The sequence below is a fragment of the Bombus terrestris genome, unplaced genomic scaffold, assembly GCF_910591885.1.
Source record: "Bombus terrestris unplaced genomic scaffold, iyBomTerr1.2, whole genome shotgun sequence".
Classification (NCBI taxonomy): domain Eukaryota; kingdom Metazoa; phylum Arthropoda; class Insecta; order Hymenoptera; family Apidae; genus Bombus; species Bombus terrestris.
The window spans coordinates 6,326,599-6,349,325 of record NW_025963552.1 but is presented as its reverse complement, the minus strand read 5'-3'; the positions used below and the strand labels follow the sequence as shown (position 1 = coordinate 6,349,325).

Here is a 22,727-nt window from a genome sequence, read left to right as displayed (position 1 = left end):
TTTAAAAAATTACATTAAGAAAGCAAATAATTACGTTAAGTTTATAATATTGAACTGTTATGTTTTTATTATTGAATGTCTTCTTATAATGTTGAGATAAAGTAACATAAACCTATTTTGTACTACCTATTTTGTGAAATACGCGCAACCCATCCCGAAGTACGCCGCTCCACGGAACAAACTCATGTGACCCATCGGTAATGTGCGCCGCCGTTAACGTATTAAGGTCGGACAGGGTGCTAATTGAAACGACTCCTACAGGGAAGTGGCCGAGGCGAAGAGCGCCCTTAAGGAGACGACAGCAGTGAGGAGGACCAAAGCCTGATATATCCTAATCGAGCTCACTAAAAAAGCAAGCGGGCGATGTCGCTGACAACGTCAAAAAAGCAATGTGGCAGGATACGGAGATAGTTGAGAGTCGCGATTGGAACGCGTTGGAAAGCGGATGTGTTAAAGGCTTGATCCCGCTAGTGGTGTGGTTGGAGAAGGTTAAGGTGGTAAGGAGTGTGGGAGTCTCGGCAGGATTGCAAAGCGTCCTAGAGAATTAATAGTGTGAGGAATTGCAATGATTCATTGCGATAAAGTGCGAAGGGTGTGAAGTGGGACGAAGAGTTAGGAGAAAGGACATGAGTAGAATATTGGGTGGACGTTGGCATGTGTGTCGCAAGGAACACGATGTGGAACAGACTCGAGGTGCAGTTGGTTGAATATAGCTGGGTGGTAATATTCTTGCTGAGCAAGAGTGGGTGGAGTGATTGGAGGAAATAAGATGAAATGGTTAATAATTTTGTTACGTCAGGCGACACTCTGCCTAGGCCAGGCCACACACCGCGGGCAAGATGGCAACCAGATGTCCGCAGATCCTTCCTACGTGTAATCAATAGCCTCAAGTAACCTCCATAAATCCCAGGAATTTGCGAGTTAAGATCCTTCAGACCGGAAAAATATTCTTTCATTGAATTGTATTCGAAAGTTTATTGTCCACCATGGGTTGACACGGGAAAGTTGCCTTTTCTCGCGTATGAGTCTTCCCATTAGCAACTTTATCGCGAAGGCATCCTTCCTCACCCACCAACATAGTAAATCACCAGTTAAGAACGAAGCCTATTTCCCTCACTCTAGCCAAAATTGGCATCGACACATCCGATGGTCCTGTGCGCTGGACACACCCATCCTTAGCTCTCCTTCGACACGGCATCGTCGCCGAGCTGCACTGATTTTCCATCTTTCAAACAGTCAACATCCTTTTGACCGGGTTTACATCCTTAGATCAGTCACTTACGTAACTCATACATACGCACCAGCGTAACTATCTTCATTACATAGTTGTTGGAACAAATCGTGATTTGTAACTCATCCTATTACCACCATTCCTATTATCCTAAAAGAAATAAGGGTATCGATCTGTTCGTGGTGTCGATTATTACAATCATAACGGGAATCTACGACTCCCGTTGACGCGTTTTCTAGCGACCGCGTCTCCTCGCGATTGCTCGAAAATACAAATTGTGATATGAGTCAGAGTCGGTATTTACTGGTATTTATTTTGAACGTTAAACGGTAGGAGCGACCTCTACTTAAAGTTAAACGTTCAAATAGGGCTTTGTTGAAACATTCGTGACTTTGATAGAGTATTACATGAAAAGAGTGTAACGATTATGACGACCTTGGTAATAGTAGTGTACACGAGAAAGGAAGGAGTTCGCTGTCGAGTGCCGAAGCGTGCAGACGTGTCTCTAGTGCCCAGTGAAGTTCGAAAGCAACACGTGTTACCCAACCGTCGAAAGTGAACACAACGTGCTCCTATCTTCCCAAGTGTTTCCTATCCGCCAGAGAGAAGAAAAGCCTACGCAACTAACCCCAACCCGATCCCTGCCGCATAGCCTCACGACTAGTTATTCATATTGAAATAGCTAGCTCGATGATGGCCCAACAATCACGACCAGGCTCGCCTGTGCAAACCCACCACTACCCCGCGCTACTCCCCCCGTGGCAGAAGCTCAGCAGATCCCCCCGTGCCAACGACGCCAATAAGGCGAAAAAACGCAAAATTGAACCATCAAACACTAACTCGAACGAACAGCCACCAACACAAATTAACACTCACAACAGGTTTGCAGTATTGGAATCCTCAAACGACGCCATGGAAATCGCAGACCCGCCGTCAAACCATCACGCACAGAGAAGCCCCCCTCCACCACCAATATTTGTTAATGATGTCATAGACATCCAGACAATGACCAAGTCCTTAGAGAGAGATATCTCCAAGGAGGACTATAACCTGAAAATAACCAACAATCAAGTAAAAATCCTGCCGACGAACCCAGAAGCTTACAGGAAGCTCACCAAGACACTCAGGGCCCTGAATGCCAACTTCCACACCTACCAACTCAAGGAAGAAAGACCTTTTCGGGTGGTGCTACGAAACATCCACCACTCCGCAGACATCGACGAACTAAAAATAGAACTATCGAAACTCGGCCACGAAGTCACAAATGTCAGCAACATAAGGCATAGAGTCACAAAAGACCCGCTATCCCTATTTTTCATCGACTTAAAACAGAAACCAAACAACAAGGAAATCTACAATATCAGTCGTCTAATGAACGCCATCGTTAAATTCGAACCACCGCAAACCAAAAAGGAGATAGTCCAATGCAAAAGGTGCCAAAGATATGGGCACACGCAGAAATACTGCAACCACACCTTCCGCTGCGTCAAATGTGCAGGTACACACCCCACCGACCAGTGCAGGAAATCACCGGAAACCCCAGCGAAGTGCATCCACTGTCAAGGTGACCATCCTGCCAACTACAAAGGCTGCTCAGCCTACAAAAGTCTGTACTCAAGCAAATACCCCAAACTTAGAACAAAAGAGGAAAATCACCAAACACCCAGCTCGCCGAAATCCACAGTTATCCCAATCCCCCCAATCAATCAAACACCCAGCCCTATCAAACTCACCACTCCCTCAAACTCCTATGCCCAAGCGGTACAAGGCACTCAAAATACACCAAATAGCCACAGGGATCCTCCCCAAAATAGTGCCCCCACCTCACCTAACACAGACAACGTCTCTAGACTAGAAAAGCTAATAGAGAAACAATCAGAGCAAATAAACAATTTGCTATCGCTATTAACATTCATCATGGACAAATTAATACGCCCAGACACAAAATAAAACCAAGACGCATAGCTCTCTGGAATGCCAATGGTCTAGCGCAACACAAACTTGAGCTAGAACTCTTCCTAAAACACCAGCTAATCGACATAATGCTCATATCTGAAACCCACTTCACCGACAAAAACTACCTGAACATAAACGGATACAAGTTCTACCATACCCAACACCCCAGCGGAAAGGCCCACGGCGGCACCGGAATCATAATCAAAGCAAATATCAAACACTACGAACTTCCACCATTCCAGAAAGACTACCTCCAAGCAACAAACGTAGCAATAGAAGACTATCATGGTACAATCACCACCTCAGCTGTATACTGCCCTCCCAGACACTCCATCGCCAAAGAAGACTTCGACCACTTCCTGGACACCCTGGGCAACAGATGCATAGCCGGAGGAGACTACAACGCTAAACACACCCAATGGGGTAGCAGACTGGTTACAGTAAGAGGCAAAAACCTCCTCAACAGCATAATATCCAACAACCTCAACTACCTTACCACATACGAACCCACATACTGGCCCACCGACACAAACAAAATACCCGATCTCCTTGATTTCTTCATAACTAAAAATATCTCGCCAAGACACGTCCAAATCAATTCCTCGGCTGATCTCTCCTCTGATCATTCCCCCGTGATAGTAACAGTCAGTTCAACTATCATCGAGAATACACCTAATGGCTCCATTCATAACCAACACACCAACTGGCAGCTCTTTAGAGAAGTCTTTACCCACACAACTTCAGCCTCAACCTCACTAAAAACCAATGACGAAATCGAAGCAGCCACGGAATACCTAAATGAGAGCATAATAAACGCTATCCGCGTCTCCACACCGGCAAAAACGTCCATCAGCAATCACGAATACCCCCAGTACATACTAAAAAAAATAGCAGAAAAACGTAGACTAAGAAGGATATGGCAGACCCATAGAACACCGGAGGACAAACGCAAACTAAACAACGCAACTAGAAAACTATCCAAAACCATAAAGAACTACAATAATGACCGTTTTCACAAATATCTCGCCAGCCTGTCCCCCACAGCCGACTCAAACTACTCACTATGGAAAGCCTCCAGGAAACTCACGCGCCCCCCACAAATAATACCTCCAATCCGCCGCCCGCAGGGTGGATGGGCGCGTAGCCCTATAGAAAAAGCCAACCTATTTGCCAAACACTTGACTGAAGTATTCCAACCCCATTCCTCCATAGCCGCAGCGGACGTCACCGAATACCTGCACACTCCCTTCCAAATGTCCCCTCCTATCCAACCCTTCACTTCTGCAGAGATCATAGAAGCAATCAGTCGCCTAAACCCCAAGAAAGCAGCAGGTCACGACCTAATAGGAAATAAAGCAATCAAGGAACTCCCCATAAAAGGGATTGCACTCATCGCATCAATCTTTAACGCCATTCTCCGCCTTGAACACTTTCCTAAGGCGTGGAAAATCTCACTAATCACCCTCATCCCCAAACCCGGTAAACCAATATATGAAGCCAGCTCCTATCGCCCAATCAGTCTTTTACCTACCCTATCTAAACTATTCGAGAGGATGCTCACGAACCGTCTCCTTCCACTCCTAGAAGAATTGAAAACTCTCCCAGATCACCAATTCGGCTTCCGAAAACAACACTCAACAGTAGAGCAAATCCACCGCATAACCCACATGATCAGCCAAACCCTTGAAAAGGAAAAATACTGCTCAGCCGTATTCCTAGACATCCAACAGGCATTCGATAAAGTATGGCATGAAGGGCTACTCTACAAGCTTAAAAAAATCCTACCCCACTCATACTACTCCATCTTAAAATCCTACCTAACCAACAGACAATTCATAGTCAAATGTCTAGGCGCCACTTCCGCAACATTCCCAATAGAATCCGGCATACCGCAAGGTAGTGTCCTCGGACCCCTACTATTCTCCATCTACACTGCCGACTTACCCATATCAAACGAGGTAACAATAGCAACATTTGCCGACGACACAGCACTATTAGCTACCCACGCAGACCCGGCAATTGCCCCATCCACTCTCCAGCGAAGTCTCGACTCCATGGAAAAGTGGTTCCAAAAATGGGGCTTTAAAATAAACGAAAAAAATCCTCCCATGTAACCTTCACGCTCCGAAAACAAACCTGCCCCCAGGTCACCATTAACAACACAATAATCCCAAGCAAGGACTCCGTAAGATACCTGGGCATGACCCTGGACAGGAGGCTAACCTGGAAAAAACATATCTCGGAAAAAACAAAGCAACTAAAGGAAAAACTAAGAAAATTCTATTGGCTCACGGGCCGACGCTCCAAACTAAACATACAGAACAAAATAACCCTCTACAAGGCCGTAATAAAACCTGTCTGGACCTACGGAATCCAACTATGGGGAACAGCAAGTAACTCCAACATTGAAATACTCCAACGCTTCCAATCGAAAACGCTAAGATCCCTATTAAATGCACCCTGGTATGTTACCAACGAAACAATACACCGAGACCTCAAGATACCTACAGTCAAAGACGAAAGACACAAGTCCAGAAGCAGATATAACACAAGAGTCAACAACCACCACAACCCACTAGTCACCCAACTACTGGACACGACGGACCAGATCCGCAGACTAAAAAGAAAATACCCACTAGATTAAATCCTTAGTCCTACTAGAATCAACAATATAAAGCTATTATAATCCATGTCATTGTATCACGCCAAATTAAGTTACTGAAAATTCTCAACGAGAATTGATTGTAAATATTCTAATAAATAAAAAAAAAAAAAAAAAAAAAAAAACGAGAAAGGAAGGACGAATTTATGACGAACTTGGCTATATCCCAGGACTATGCTATCTGAGAAAAAAGGTATCGACAGATCAGTAAGAAGAAAAAAGTTACGGATCAGGGGGGTTCGAAGCTTCCAGACCTCGTCGCTGTTGCAGGTAGTGCCTCCCCAGGCTCGCCCCGACGGCCATCAAATGACTGGGTGAGGAACGACATGATGATGATCGGTCCCAGGGCCACCTCTCGTGCGCTAAAAGCGACCGAGGACCAAGCGCTTCTGGAGAGTGACAAGGCTCCAAATAGTAGGCTTCGAATAGTCTAATCGGAATGAAGGAGAACACTAAGGAGGAGTACGCCTTCAAACCGCGGCGAAGACTAGAAAAGAGTCCGATAGTAAAGGAGAAGTTGGTCGGACAGGATAGTGAGATGGAGGTTGACTCCCAAGCGGAGTTGACCGATCAAAGTAGTAACTGACATCCGGTACGAACAGAACCAGAAATGGGGGGTAGTGAATGAGGAAGAGAAGAATTTGGTAAAAAAGAAAGGGTTGGGAATCGAAAGAAATAACGAGGAAGCCATGGATGATGGGTCTTCTGCGGTCGAAGGTAGAGGCCCGATGTTAACCGATATCGGGAGGTCTCATGAAGAGTCTGGAACTCCTTATAAGGAATATGGATATGGATGGATTATTTACTTTTAGTTTTCTCTTTTATTTTCTAAAAAAAATGTATATTCTGCCTTGTCTATTGCAAGCGGTCAATTTAACCGGCCGACAAAATATTTTAGTTATTCTTAAAATAAATGCAATCAGTGCAAAGAAAAGGCTATCTCAAGATCAGATGACATACAAAACCAGTAATAACAAATGGTAGCAGCTGTTACACCCGTAATCTTGTTATGAAACATAATCCATCCCTCGATCAAGATGGTTACCAGCTGTTAAGACATATCAACTCAGGCCCATAATAATCCTAAGGAACAGCCATAACATCAAGCATTTTTTACGGTTCATTGTTACAAACATTTTAAAAGTCGAGAGGTTTCTTGGGGTTATTGCTCATTGCGATAAAATACGGGAAAAGCGGGTTTTTCCCCAACTCCACCCTTCAGTAACCGTTGGTGGAGAACATCCAACAAGAAAAGTAAAGGATATTAAATTTGGTAAACAATAATCATGAGCAGGCAAGACAGAGAAAAAGAGGACAAGAGTAACATAGGATGAATATGAGAATAGAAGAAAATATTGGAAATTCATAATCACTCTTATAGTGAGCAACTTAGTGTGGAATAAATGACGACGACGACTGCGGAGAAGATTGAAACTGGCACTGAATAGGAATAATTCTGAAGTAATGCTGCATAGTAATGTCAAGATTGTCTTATGGCCTAATCGCAAAAAGGGAAGAGGAGGAGTTTTTAGTGGATATATGACGCGGGCCACTGGGTATGCGTAATTGCATTTTCGCCTCCTCGCGCGCAAAAAAAGTTATGGCTGATGAATAGATATTGTTAGTGTAGGCTGTACTAAATACATTAGGTTTGCTTGTTAAAAGTTGAATTTTGTGGGAAGATGTCGATGTCTTGTGCCTTAAATGCTGAATTTGGAGACCTATTCATAATTATTTAATGCCTATACAGCCCATGCTCACACAGACATCGTTTGTTGAGTTTATATGTGTGTAGTAATCTATGAGTATACTTATTGCCGTTAACTAGTGCATGTAAACCCATGTTTTTTTACTGTGTGTAAACAACATATCTTAGCTGTTTCAATGTTACGAAACACTTTACAATACGTCTGGCGGTTTCCGGATATCTTGTAGCGTACAAAGTTGCAGATGTACACGCGCTTCTTTGACATTTACCAAATACCAAGAGTACGTGAACCTCTCGTTGCATTACATTTGAATCCCCAAATGATACTGATTGCCCTTCGATCTCTTTCTTTGTCTTCTCTTGGAGACGACCACTCGGGTCACGCGACCGTTTGCACCTACGATCACGCACCTACAATCACTCTTTGAGTGGATAAAATAACGGTCACGTTAAACGAATCGACGTTTCTAGGACTCGCTACTTGATGAACTATGCGCTTACGGCTACATTGTACATTTTTCGTCGATCAGATAAGACAATGTGTCTGCGATATTGTAGTGCCACGAGCGGCGGTTAGGAATACGGCCTATGGTAAGCCTCGTGGCGTAACAACAACATTGACAGAAATTATACAAGAAGCAGCATGGACAACTACTATTTATGAGCCAAACAACAGGCAAACAAAAATAATTCCAACAGACATCCTTGACAAAATCAGAGAAAACAGGAAAGAGAAAGCAAAATGGCAAAAACATAGGACACGTGAAAACAACAAAAAAAGCATGTGAACAAACTTGCAAAAGAAATAAAAAGTAAAGTAGAAGATCATAATAATAACGAATTCTTGAAATTCATAGAGGCACTCTCTGCGAACGAGAATCCCAACTATTCTCTATGGAAAGCCTCGAACAAAATAAAGGAGCCAACGAAACTAATCCCAGCAATCAGAAAAGTAGACAACATATATAATATTAACAATAGTAAAACCAAATGTCATTGAAACGAAGTTGCGCAAAATACTAGTAACTGAACTGACAAACACCACACCATACCTAATACAACAGCTCGAGAAATTATAATCATAATGGAGAAAACAAAAAACAATAAAGCACCAGGAATCGACCTAATCCGTGGTAAAATCTTGAAAGACATTCCCCCCAAAGCGATTAATGACAATAATATTCAATGAAATTTTAAGAATACAATATTTTCCTAATCTACGAGTATCTACCGACTGTCTGTCAGTTACCAACGAGTTATTAATCAGTTATCAATTAGTCGTGCGAATCAATATCAGAGTTATCTGTGATCAATAAGTACCAGAGTATATGTCATAAATACGTTTATCAATTTACCGCGAATACCCGTAACGTACTACATTTTGAGGGTGATCTACGTCGCGTTCTTGTAACATAACTAAACGTTAATTTATGACGACCGCGCACGCAAGAATATTTTACGAAAACATTTACAATTTCACAGATAATGACACAACGTCGAATATAATGCCGTTGGCGAATTTGACAGTTCCTTGGTCTGAGCAATATGTAACTGAAAAGCAAGATGTAAATACACTTCCATCGGAGTCCCAGAAGGAAGTATTGATAACTCAAGAAAATCTAGTTGAACCACCTTCAAATGGTTGTTCTGAGACACACGAAATAGAAGTACGTAATTTGAACAGGACCTAACATCCTCTATATTGGTTACTTAATCGAACGAAGGAAAAAATGCATTGTTACTGGGAAATATGTTCGGATAATAGAGCATTGCAGATAATAGAACGTTCGGATATTAGTATATTCGGATAATAGGTTTCCGGATATCTGATTTTAAAAGTTGAGAAATCAATTAGTCGGAGAATGTAAGAATTCACATAAAGCTAGATGAACAAACGAAATAACGATAAATGTACAATTTTAAATTAAATCTTTAAACCAGTCATTTGGCTAGGCCTGGTAAGGTTAGCGTTAATTAAATAGTTTAGTAGTCGTTGCGCGACATTTTGAATATTCATTCGTATAGTAATTAGCAAAATAACTTTCCTTCATTGATTCCTCCGCCATAATTAATTTTCATTCTTTACGTCCTTCACTATACATTTCTTAATTCTCCGTATTCAAGGTATTTCTAAGAATGAAAATCATTGGATTGGTCAAAACGTGAGAAACTACGTCGTGATAATAAAAATTTTACAGAGAAAATATCAATGGACTTCAAATTTTCAAACTTTTCGCACTTCGTTATTTGAAACGGAATGAATCTTTTCTTTCTTTTCGTCGCCCCACAATTTCTCCATCATCCACGTGTTTGTTAAGCGTCCGCGACTGTTGCCACGCACGCCTTCTTTTCGAACATTCACCGTTGGGAATAGGACCATTGGGAATAGGACCGTTGGGAATAGCACCGTTGGGATATTGATGACTCATCAGACACTTCGCTTCGGCGATATACATTGTGGCTTGACTAAACTTTTTGTTAGGCCTGGTGCAGTTCTTTCTTTGTTTTCCCAGTTAAAATTAGCGAAGACTGACGTATAACTACATATCACTTCTTATAATCATTTACTTCTTATAACAGCGAACTGGGTAAATTAACTGTTACTCCAGGGACTTTATTCTTTGAAAAATAAGCGTACAAAAGTTTGGAGGTCAAACTCTATTTTTTCATGGAAAACAACACGGTTTCGTTATCGTGTTCGAAACGGCGGTAATGTCTCCCCTACATATTCTTCACGTTGATATTTCCATTTATTTAAGGACATTTTTACACGGATGGAAAATTAAATGGAATTGGAAGAATGGATATTTCGATGTAGTGTACATGATAAAAAAATATTTTTGCAATGTAAAATCAACGTACGTGCATGTGGGGAAATCCTTATGAACACTTCGCTGCTGCTAATAACTGGCAACAGCAGAGTAGTGTCGGACACTTACCGACTAAAACTCCACGATGACCATCTTAAGCTTATGACAGGGGTGCTCCAGGAACTTCTTATGATTATTTCCATTGCACCCTTCTCCCGCGTCCTCTTGTTCGAGCCAGTCCTAAAAACTCCCTGACTGTTGAATTTGGCGTTAGGGGGGGGGGGGGGAGGAGGTCATTGCCTCTAACGCCAACTCCTCTTCTAGTCGTGGTTCATTGGGACGGCGATGAAGCGGCTCTAGGACGTCTGACCGCCATCGCGTTATCCTACAAGGGTGAGAGTTTCTCTTTCTCTCCCTTTCTTCCCGCTCCTTTGCGAACATAACGCGCTCGCAGATGAGGCAGACAGCCTGATATTCCAGTGGCCCCGCCGATGTTCGACAACAGGCCGCACAAGGCGTTAGCAGCCGCCGTGATCAGGGAGTCGAAGTGCAGCTCGAACGTCCATTGGCTGTCGATGACGAGACGCAGGCACCCCGACAGCCTCCCCCGCCATGCTTACGCTCAGGCCGGGGGGAGGAGTCCCTCGCCTGTTCTTGTCGAAGAATCAGATAGCTTCCGACTTTGTAGGGGATACCCTCAGGCCCTGTACGCGCACAGCCCGTGTCGCGCAGGCCGTTGCGACTTCGCCGATCCGCAACGTCTCGTAAAATCCGCGACCTCCGACCAAGACCAGAGTGTGGTGCGCGTAGCACACCATGACCGCGCCCGGAGGCAGTGGGCAACGCAGTACCTCGTTGTACGCGATGATCCACGGGATCCGTCCCAACACCGAGCCCTGCGAAACGCCGCGCTCGACGGGCCACCTTTTTCCTCCCTTTCTACTGGTGTAATATATCCACTTGTCATCGAGGTAGGCGCGAATCAGCCGCAAGAGGTAGCTGGGAACCTCGAAGTGCCACTATCCTGTTCCACGGCATGGAAGTAACGCGTTGACAATGTCCAGAGAGCTCGCCAGCGCCACGCTGTCCTCCATGAGTGTCCGGCGCAATCGTCGAGCATCCCTTCCGGAGGATTTACTGGCTTTCGCGCTAGTCCGGCACCCGCCCTGACATGTGCCGCTCCAGGCGGGCGTCAAACACTCTCTCGACGAGCTTGCTGACCTCTTGCAGCAGGCATATCAGCCGGTACGCTGACAGCGAAGTCGTCGGTCAGCCCTCTTTACGGAGCATGACCAGCCTCGCCGTCCGCCATGCCCGGGGGTAGACTCCCTCCCTCGAGCATCTCGTGTAGAGGCGCCGAAGTTTGGGAGCCATGACCCCCATCACTTCCCCCCAGATCCGGCCCGGGATTACTTCCGGACCTGGCACCACGTCGCGGGAGGCCATTCTTCTGGTCGCAGCTCTTCCTCCGTGACTTATCAGTCGTCTGTTCATTCCACCTTCCAGGTTGTTTCCCACGACTGTTCTGCCGCACTGTGATCTTGCGGGGAGAAGAGCGTTCCGATAATCTGCAGAAGCAGCGCCGGTTCCATCTTCGCCGTTGGCTGAGGGCCCTTCGCGTAATGTTTGGGTCGGATTCGACTGATTCGAGCAGTTCCGACCAGGCACGGTCCTTCGCGATTTTCGTCTCCCTTTGCAGCGAGCGCCTTAGCACGCGGTAAGCTCGGTGGCGCAAGGACACTTCTTCCTCGCCGCGTCGTCGCCAGCGGCAGGACCTCAGGTACCGTCTTCGGGCCCGGACACATCTCGCCCTCAGCTCCGCGATGATCACGGTCGCTTTGATTAAATTTAATAAAATAATCACACGCGAAAATAATAAAACTTTATCAAACAATTTTGTACGTGACATTAGAGTTCTTGTTCGCCGATTATAATTTTGGCAGTCGCGGTAATGTGATCATGTTTTACGGCCATTTGAATATTCCTTTTCGGTCTTAGAGTCGGTGCATCTCTCAAGCGGACAAAGCTTCTGCAGGAGCACAAGAATGTAAGTAGTTTTACATATTGTATTTCAATTTGGTCTATTTATTATATTTTGTTTGAATTATTGTTAATTATATAATAAAAGTGATTGATAATTTAGAAAGCTGCCAATATCCTTTCTAATTGAAATAAAGTCTTACAGTCTTAACTAAACTTACCCAAAGTGCAATAAAACTGTCTGATACGCATTAAATGTCACTTAATGTTTTGTTCTCGAACTTTTATATTAGAGTTCCAATTTACATATTTATTAGAGTTTAGTCTTTATTGTTGCTAAAGTTTTAAGTTTGTTATTATGTATTACCGATATTAATAATGTCTTATATTTTGTCATAGACATATCACTGCTTCAACTTCTTCATTTTCTTTAGGAGTGTTCTAACAGTGGCTCAAAAGCCAAGTATGTAAGTAATTTTACATATCGTAGTCAGAATAATGGAATAATTACAATAATTAGATATAGATGGACATTTTACTTGATTTTATTAGAAATATTATTATTATAGAAATTATTATGAAAATATTAAATCATAAAATAAAAGATTCAGAAACATTTGGATTAACACTGTATGTCCAGCGATTGGGGAAATGGGGTTTTACAAATTGAGTCCATAAGCGATGGCAAACGATCTGGAAACGTGAGTAACGATTAGATAGGTGCGACAAGAGCCGGGTAATGGAAACGTCGACAGTCAAATGTCACTGTAATAATTGTCTTCGTTGGAAGAAAAATGTTTGGAGTGTTTGAACACTTAATACTTCGTCGTATTTTGTACGTATTGTTTATGGGCAATAAATATGGTTTCTAAACATGTTCGTTGCTTCCTATTGCGAATGCTATTAAAAATTTCATTAATTTTAAACTCAGCTTAGAAGTGAACAAAAACCTATTGCCATATATGATACATCATTAATTTATATTATTGTATACTATAATTTTTATGAACGATGTGTTGAGGAAAGGTTAAGTAGGTATAATCACTAGTTCCTACAAGCTAAGTCGGCACGACTTCTAACGACGCTCCTTTGACATAGGCGTCGACCACGTGTTCTGTGAGAATCAATTAAATATCAAACTCCAAACATCTTTAATAACGCGACGAACATTTTTTCATCGTATATATGATTAAAGTTTTCATGAAATGATTTGATCCTCAGAATTTGAATTAATCTCAAATGTTCGAAAATTCGATAATTTGAAAAATTCGAAATTCGAGTATGTAACTAACTAAAACTTAGTTTACGATACTTTATTCCAAAATCAACTTTTGTCAAATCTTTTCAATACCTTCACTGTTTCAATTCGTTCGAATACTTTGCGGCTAATTCAACATCGACTCGATTATTGTTGTTACGTCGCGTGAAATGGTCCGCGCGACGTCCTTCATTGTCTGCCCGTCGAGGCCCAAGCACCATTAGACAGACCCTCGATAAACCTAAGGCCCCACCATAAACCGAATCTTATTAGCTTGCAGGAAACTTTAATCCTGCAAGTACTTTCGGTTTATAGCTGGTACTTGAAATAGTCTGTAGCGGTACTCGTCGGTAAAAATCATAACGGTTTTCGCCCAGTGAATCCGCTACACAAGAAATCGTGTTTACCGAAAGACGAGCCTATTATAGATTCGACAACCTTAGGCGGTTACCGATCGTTAATCCAAATCCGTCGTTTTTGCCGTGATCATAGGCCCTCGAGTCAACTACCCGAAAAGCCAACAATTGTAAACAAGGTCGAGAGCTCAGCGTCCGTTGGGATGTTTCGAGAACATCTTCAAAATTCAAAATCCCAACGTCTTTCGTCAACTCCGACGCATATAAACATAGCGATCAGGGTAGCGAGGCATTCTGAGTTATCGAGAGACACGAGCAGCAGCAATTAATTATTTATTAATTATTAGTGATTATTATTGATTATAATACTAATTATTAGTGACCGCGAACCGAGACAACAAGTGTATTGTACGACTAGTGTACGCATTGGGTATATTCTAATAAACTACGTAGTTAGGTATACTCTGGTGTTTGTGAAAACTAATCACTACCTAATAACCTCAAGTCCTTAGGTCTATTGCACGTTCTTACAAATTACGGAGAAAGCAGGTAGTTACCTAATGGAAAAAATGAACAGTTGTCTAACGGAAAAGCTGGTTTTTCCATAAACCATGTCGCCCATTAGCCACGTTGGTAGGAGGCTTCTTCCTATCTTCATTGGTCATAACCAATGGTTATAACCAACTTGGTTGGCGTTGGCGGATCGTTACCCTCACTTTCCTGACGAAAAGTGTGAGCAACGAATCCATGTTCTTCGTTCAAAGGACACACCCTTACCGAGCTTTCATTTGTAATCACATAAGAACGAACTTCACCTGTTCTCGGGACTACAGAACAATCAACTTGTGCTCTAAGTTAGTCTATATCAACAAAACAGTCAAGTAACAGACTAAATCAACTCGAGTCAGAAATCAGTGCAAGGAACAGCAAGAATGTACAAGTCAAAAAAAGTCATCCTCATCGTGAACACGAAAGGATGGTACTCGTACTCGTTCGTAGGTGTCATATCAAGTACTCAATCTTGTTTCACACTAAAGCTGTTGAATAAGTCAAAATATATAGTAACCTGTTAATAACAGAGTTATATTCAATCAACTATTCTAACTATCGCACAAGAAATAAGGGATCGAACGATTCGTGGCGTCGCTTAGTCAAATCGTAACGGGAATTTACGACTCCCGTTGGCGCGCTTTTTCGAGATCGCGTCTCCCCGCGAACGTACGAAAGTTCAATTATCTTTGTGAGATATCAAACTCTGGATGGCAACTTGTAGCGCACTGATACACAATAGAGCTAAACGAATTCAGGTAAATAGACTGGTCGGAAGGGGATCAGAGTGCATGAGAACAGATCGATCTCTCGAGGATCGTTCGGACAAATAACTACCCAAACTATCAGAACTGTGTATCTAACTAAAGGTATCATCACATTATTAGATCTGAGTCGCGGCATAATCGTGTTACAGACGTCAATCAAGCGATATGTACGATTGATGTCGATCCCACCACGCTTACGAAAAGCGACTGTATTTTATTCGAGAAGTGAAAGAAATTTCTTTTACACATTTATCATAGTTAAGTAAGCTAATATTCATTCTGAATGGAACACTTTGTGTTATTTCACTCTGATGCGGTATTTAAATTCTTATATCTAATTAATCATCTTCTTATTTCATAAGTTACGAGAGGAAGTCATGCATATCGCGATAACAGCCATTTCCTCAAAGCTAAGAAATTCTTTAACAATCGTTTAAGAAATCACAGAGAGAAAATAAAATATTTATAACCCATAAAAAATTTATTTACCATATATGTCGGGTTCTCGTTATGATTAAGGTTAGAGGCGTGTAACGAATCTTCCTTTCGATTATACATTGTCGTTATGCAATAGAGAAGATATTTACTAGTACAAATATGATTATTAGTACAAGTGTGGATGTTGCAGAATTGACAGGTAACCGCGGTGATTAGACACTAATGACAATGGTCTTAAGTTCGATAACGAATCCGCCGTTAACGGGATGGCGAATGTATTATTTTCGTCAAGGTCTAAATTGGACTATATGTTAAAGCGTGAAATATTCACGGATCGTAGAGACGTTGCTGTTAATTGGCCAATTTCCATGTTGGTGGTTCGGGGAGGATGCTAGGCGCCCTTGAGGGAAAGTTGCTAGCGGGAAGCGTTGTTCGTGAAAAAAATAAATTTTCCCTATCTTTCTGTAGTTGGGACAAAGACTGTTTGTCTGTTTGAAAGACTTAAATTAACTAGATCTTAAGATTTATAATGGGTCCTCGGGCTAGTTGAACAGGTACTATGGAGATGCGTCGACATCTGGTAATCATCTATGGCGGCACTAGACAGTAAACTTTCCAACGGTGTCTGTCCCGTTCTACGCAAAGACCCTGTCCTTCGGACAAGATGATTGCCAGATGTCGGCACATCCTCACGAAATATTTTCAGCTAGTCCAAGGACCCGCTATAAATCTTAAGATTTGTTTAGCTAAGATTCTCTAAAGGAACAAATAGTATTTGTCCTTCACATACCACGGAAAATACGGGAAGTCTGTTTTCCGCACGTACGATGCTTCCCGTTAGCAACTTTCTCTCAAAGGTGGTCAGCATCCTTTTCCAACCACCAACTCAAAATTTAGCCAATTAACAGCGACGCCCATTTCCCTCACCTTCCGAACCAACGCTTTCCTTAACGAATCCGAATCATCATAGATAAGACATTGACCCCCGACCTTCGTACTCTTTTCCACATCATAACCTACACCGAGCCCCTCAACATCACCACATTAAAACATATATAAGCCAAGACTTTAGCCAGCCCTAGTTCAGTTTGTATTTTAGAATTGAGTTGTAATCTTAATAAAGTATATAAATTGGGCTATTGCTCATTCACCTTTTTTAATAACACTTCGTCATTTATTACGTGACACCATTATTCTTGCTTTAAGATAATTATATAATTGTGTTCTATATTGAGAAATTTCAATAACTTGATCGCATAAATGTTGAATAATTAAAATATCATCTTCAGAGATTTCAGTTTTCATAGATATCTCAGCAGCTTCGTTTACTTTTTCCTCTACATCTTCTGATAATATATCGGATAATATATGCTAATATATCTGAATTTATAGTATTCTCTCTAGTCCCAATTACTTTTACTGTTTTAACAAATTTTATATTATCTGTGTAGTATCGGGGCCAAAAGGCCTAAGGTATCGGCCGAACTGTAAACAAAGTACCGTTCAGCATCAATGTACCGTTGGGTCCTTTAAGTGGACAGTTTTCGTGAAAAGGCTGCGTGACCTTGACCACGGGGGTTTCGGGATACCTGTTCCGAAGAACGGGAAAAGGTAGAGTGTGCAGAGTGTGCAGAGTGGGCAGAGCTTGAATTGGGAAGTCGAAAGCCGCCTGCGAGAATAGAACGTAGAACAGCATTGTAATCATTTCGTTGCTTCGAATATCATATATTAAATCCAAACATCATTACTTGCCCTTTCCTCTAAGACCCATTTGGATACTACATCTGTAATAATTTTTCCAAGTTTTGCAAAGTGCCAGCCATACCGTTCATGACAACGCATAACATAGTTATTTAATTCTTTGTCTAAATCATCTAACAAACAAACAGCTTGTATTATCATAGTATCAACTTTATCAGGTGAAAATTTCAATTTTTACCTAGACAGGCTATGTGCTAAACCCAATGCCATTGCTGTTATTTCTTTTTTAGGCAAACCAGCCAATAAACTATCCATCTGGCTTCTTATACATTTCATTAATTCTTGTTTAGCAGTATTACTGTCACAAGACAAACTCAGTTCATCCTTTATAACATTACCTAGCTTAGCGTCAGCTACAGCTAGTTGTTCTTGAAGTTCATTACAATGTTTTTTTAAGTATCTTCTTTAATGATTTACAAAGTTTACCTTCTACCGCAGCAGTTGTATCTACAAGAGCGACAGTAGTGTCGGTTATAAACACGCTATAAAATTGAGATTTGAGGACGCAGACGGATTAACGTATAATAAAAATAAATTTATTGTTAATTTTTAAAAGAGCAGCTGCGATATAACGTTGTTTAAAATCAAAATATGTTAAAGTGGAACTTGTAGAATCGTATATTCGTGTTTTAAAATTGATATTGCAGGTACACGTTTTGCACGCAAGGATGTAGCTCTAAGTTATCCGGCCATGTATATTATTACGGTTTTCCGATGATCTTGGTGCTGTATTATTTCGATATACATAGTCGTACTGTTGAAAATGACAACGTGAGCCGAGTGCGTCGAGTTTTTCCTTTTTTCGTTTATATTTCATTTTTCTCTATGATTAACTCTCATTTAATCTCTATGATTAAACATTTTAATATTCTTGTTGGCTCTGCTTTAATAGTATAGATGCCGCTATAGCTTTAAATTTCGTGGATAGAAGATTGCGAATCTAAGGAAAACGATGAAGATTTATCTAATACAACAAACACTTTTGTGCTGACAAGAAGAACATCCAGATTAGATCGTCCAGGAAGGATATCAAATTTCGGGAAACATAAACTTATAAATATAATGTCTAGTCGTCAAAGTAAAAAAATCCCAAAAACAATGTAGAGTTTACACAATTAAAATAGAAAAGAAGTAGAATATGTTTTGCCTGTAAATTTTGCAATGTACCATTATATAGAGGCGATTGTTTTGAACGATATCACATTTTACAAAAAATATTAAACTATTATTTACTTGAAGAAGATCATTGTATGGATTATGGAGTATCATATAAACATTAATCTGAAAACGATTCTAATAGATCAAACAAATATTAATATAAATATTATAAGTAGTTTCGCCAAGTTTGAGTTAACGTTTCTATAGGTATGAGAAAAAGCGCGTATATTCCCGCGCGATATCCTAGAGTCTAAACAGAGCTGGCGTCAACGACGTATCTGCAACCGAATGAGAGGTGACAGTACGTAGGATTTTCAACCGTGTGTGTGTGTGTATGGACAACGATAACGTAAAGCAAATAATATGCATAGTGAATCTTTTTTTTCTTTTGTAAAGAGAGTTTTTATTTTTCATTCTTTTGATCTCTTCTCTCTCGTTTCTTTTTTATTTTCTTCTCTCCAGCGTCACATGAAGCGCCCAAATGACCAAGTCTTTCCACGGTTCTCTCTCGGTTCGCTATATTTTACGAATAGACTTCATATCCACTATATTCAAATATCTTTGCCTTTTCTTTCCTATTCCTCTACCTATATTTTAAATAACCCAGAGCGGTCGAGGCCCAGATGGAATCGATAAAGATTGGATCCACGTAAAAGTAAGTATAAAGCTCAGGAGTTTGTCGTTTGGGTATTCAATTGTGTGTTCACTGTCGTTACTACTCGCACTCCGCACATCGTAGTACAAATCGACAAATTTTTATAATTTATTAACTTATCAACCACAGTTGATCACTTTACAAGCCACAGGAAAATGATAACATGCTCGATATTGCAGTTTGGGTTTGAAGATACATAAAAAATGTATATTTATACACTTCCTATACTACATATCTCATTGAACATGCGAAAAATCGCTAGTAGAACATAAGTTATGAAAATACATCTAATTCATAAATATATTATAAAAATTATGTAAAGAAATATAAATAGAAGATAAATTTGAGATTACAAAATGATAGCACGCGTCATATATAATGTATTCAAGAATAAATAAATGATTTCTTATGTTAATTATATTAATGTTTCACGTTTTACTTCTCTTGTAAAGTATCTATTATATTTCGATGTACTCAGTTTTTTAATATTTTCATGTTAAATTATATTATTCTTCCAGAGTTATATAATTCGACTGTTTCACTGTTTGAAGTTTCCTTCGACGAAACGATTTCCTTCGACGAAAACCATGCCATGCTTTGAAATACAACTTTTCAAAACACTTAATGTAAAAATAGGGAGGTCATGATCCATGCTGATATGTACATATTTTCCCATTTGGAGTTAACATCGCAAAACGTTTCTTCTTGCTTAAATTTAATTTACGATAAGTATCTTCTGTTTGTTCTTCAGTCATAATCACGGAAATAAGTGGTCGAAGAGATGGCGTGCATCGAAATACAGTATAATATGCTCAAATATAATAGAACTGCTAAAATATTCGGCAAGGGCGGTGGTATAGACAATTGTTACCGAGAACAGATGACTAGCAACAGTGTTATCGTAAGTAGCTTGTTTTTTCTTATTCCTTATTTTGATATTTAGCTTCCCTTCCTTACATTCGCCAACTCTTTGTATTCTTTTTATTTCCCCTTCCTTTTTCACCCACTTAGGCGCTCATTTCTTCACCCGGGAACAGAGTATGTAGCTGATCTTCATCGAACAAACTTGTCCGAACGTCTCACCACTTTATGGGTACTTGCGCATAACTTTAATATGCATCATTATTCGTTACTTGTTACGCCTTGCAAGACATCTACACTCCATCCCGCGCGGCTTGACCCACCATAAATTTGAACTCCTAAATGCATTGTTCGCACATATGGTTTAAGTCAATCTGTTTGCCCGAAAAGACTTTCGAATCCTAGAAGCGTTTTCGGCTGGTTTTGGAAAGGTCCTTGGGTTTATCACGCGATCTTAAGAATTACGAAGAAAGCGGGTAATGGCCTCACGCAAAAAGCGGAGATGCCTAACGGAAAATCCGGGATTTCCCATAAAAATTAATAATTATGAATAAAATTATTGTCAAACAGATCGAGAGAAAAGGAGCGTTGGATATTCCTCTTATTAAATTATCAGATGTTAAAAATTGTTTACTTTCCATTTTTCTATTTATATTATTTGTAAAATAATATTGACATTGACAATAAAATTTGATTGGGTCCGGCATCTGTGCTTTAGTGATAAATAGTTGTTACGCAATACATCTGTTCAGTTAAGACGTACTGTTGAATTTCACTATGAAAATTATATTATAATTTATAGCGTAGCTTTATAGCTGTTTTGTTTGCCCGGTGTAGCGCTTACACTCGGATTTCTGGGGGTTGACCTCTCTGATGCTTTTTCAGGCTTTTGCGTTTTCAGGGGTTGCAGAACCATTCTTGCCTTTACGGTGGGTAGCGTCTCCCCATCTGGATTACTTTCGCGGCGTACTGTTTGTACACACGGACAGTGTACGGAGCGACGCGAACGCGTCCTGTCAGGAGATCTTTAAAGTATGTCCAAGGAAGTCGGCTGATGTAATTATTAACAATGACTTGGCTTATTTAGAACCAGGCAGGCAACCGCCAGGGGCAATGAAGGTGAAGAGGCTCTGCGAGGAAGTAGAGCCTTAGAGTCGTCATTGTATGAATACTTTCTTGTTTCACATGATCTAGTAAACCAACACTTTGTTCAACTTTTTTTAACAAACTCTTTTCAATCGTACAGCATTTTCGATCGATTACGATCTTTCTCACAATTACATAGTTTTATTTGTGAATATGACACAAGTAAATATTTCGTTTCTTCGTTCAGACAAATTGTAACTTGATATTATTTTATATTATTGTTGCTTGATCACATTGCACAATTTTTATGCCAAGAGAAACATGTTAAAATTCTACAGGTAATTTCTTTAGAGATGGTTGTACATTCAAATCATACAAATATATTCGTCTATAAAATGATGAAAATTTCCATAATTAGAAGATTGGTGTATGCTGCGTTTCATATCGCGCAGGAATAATTAGCTCCATTTCTTCCAATGTCATTATTACAGAAATTCATATAAAACACATGGTCATCTGATCTAAGTGCACGAACAAAAGAATCCATCTGTTATTATTTTTCTTTCCTTTTATATATCTATAAGTATCATTTCTCCACTACCTAGCATGTGCATATTCTAAGCATATCGCGTACATCTTTTCGTTTCCTGTCTCAGATTTCGTAACGCAAGTATATCATTTCCACTTTTTCTCTTCTTTTCTTTTATCTCAATTATCGTTTAGTTCTACAGAATTCTTAGGAATTTCGTGAATACTCTACAATGTCGTCCATCTAACGCATTGCAGTCAAATTATTTCTCATCGCTAAATACATCCTTTCTTCGATACTTCCTACACCGCGTAACGTACTTTCGTAATTTCTATAGTTTTCCTCTACGGTGAGAGGCGAATAGTACCCAGTGTTTCAGTGTTGGATGTTTCAAATGTTTACATCGTTGCGAAAAACGTTGATCGTTTGATAAAAGATCGTTTAATAATACCTGCTATTTTAGCATATTCTTTTTTGTTAATACCGGCGATTGCGCTCTGCACACCCTTGTGTCATATTTTACAGACCTTTCTAAGCATTGTGTTACCATGTTTCAATATCTATTAATAAATTTTGTAATTTTTATGACGATATAGTTATTTGTAATGTATATATAGTCTTACATTAATCGACTAATTGATTTGCTTGCAAACTTTAATGAGAAATAAAACAATAAAAAAATTTTTTTGAAATATACGCTATCATTTTGCTTTCAATGCACCTTAACAGTAATCAATAAACAATATGACAAGATTCTATTTAGATCTCCTTCTATAACTTTCATATCTTTTCTGCATGTATATAATTTATCAAATATAACATTTAAAAAATATAAACTCGTAAAACATAAATATTGAGAATGTTCTCATTTCTCCTTATACCGTACATCGAACGTACTATCGAATTATACTACAATCAATAAAAATATAGCGGCAAAAATGGAAAATGTCAATAACCCATGG

General features: G+C 40.3%; 1 long non-coding RNA gene across 1 annotated transcript in view; it reads right to left on the bottom strand.

The window, feature by feature from the left end:
* The window catches only part of LOC110120126, a 28,828-nt gene extending 12,705 nt beyond the window's left edge, over positions 1-16,123 (bottom strand). Inside the window, exon 1 of the long non-coding RNA XR_007227620.1 lies at positions 10,497-16,123. This is a non-coding gene — a long non-coding RNA (uncharacterized LOC110120126). The remainder of the gene's footprint in view (positions 1-10,496) is intronic.
* Positions 16,124-22,727: the final 6,604 nt, after the last annotated feature.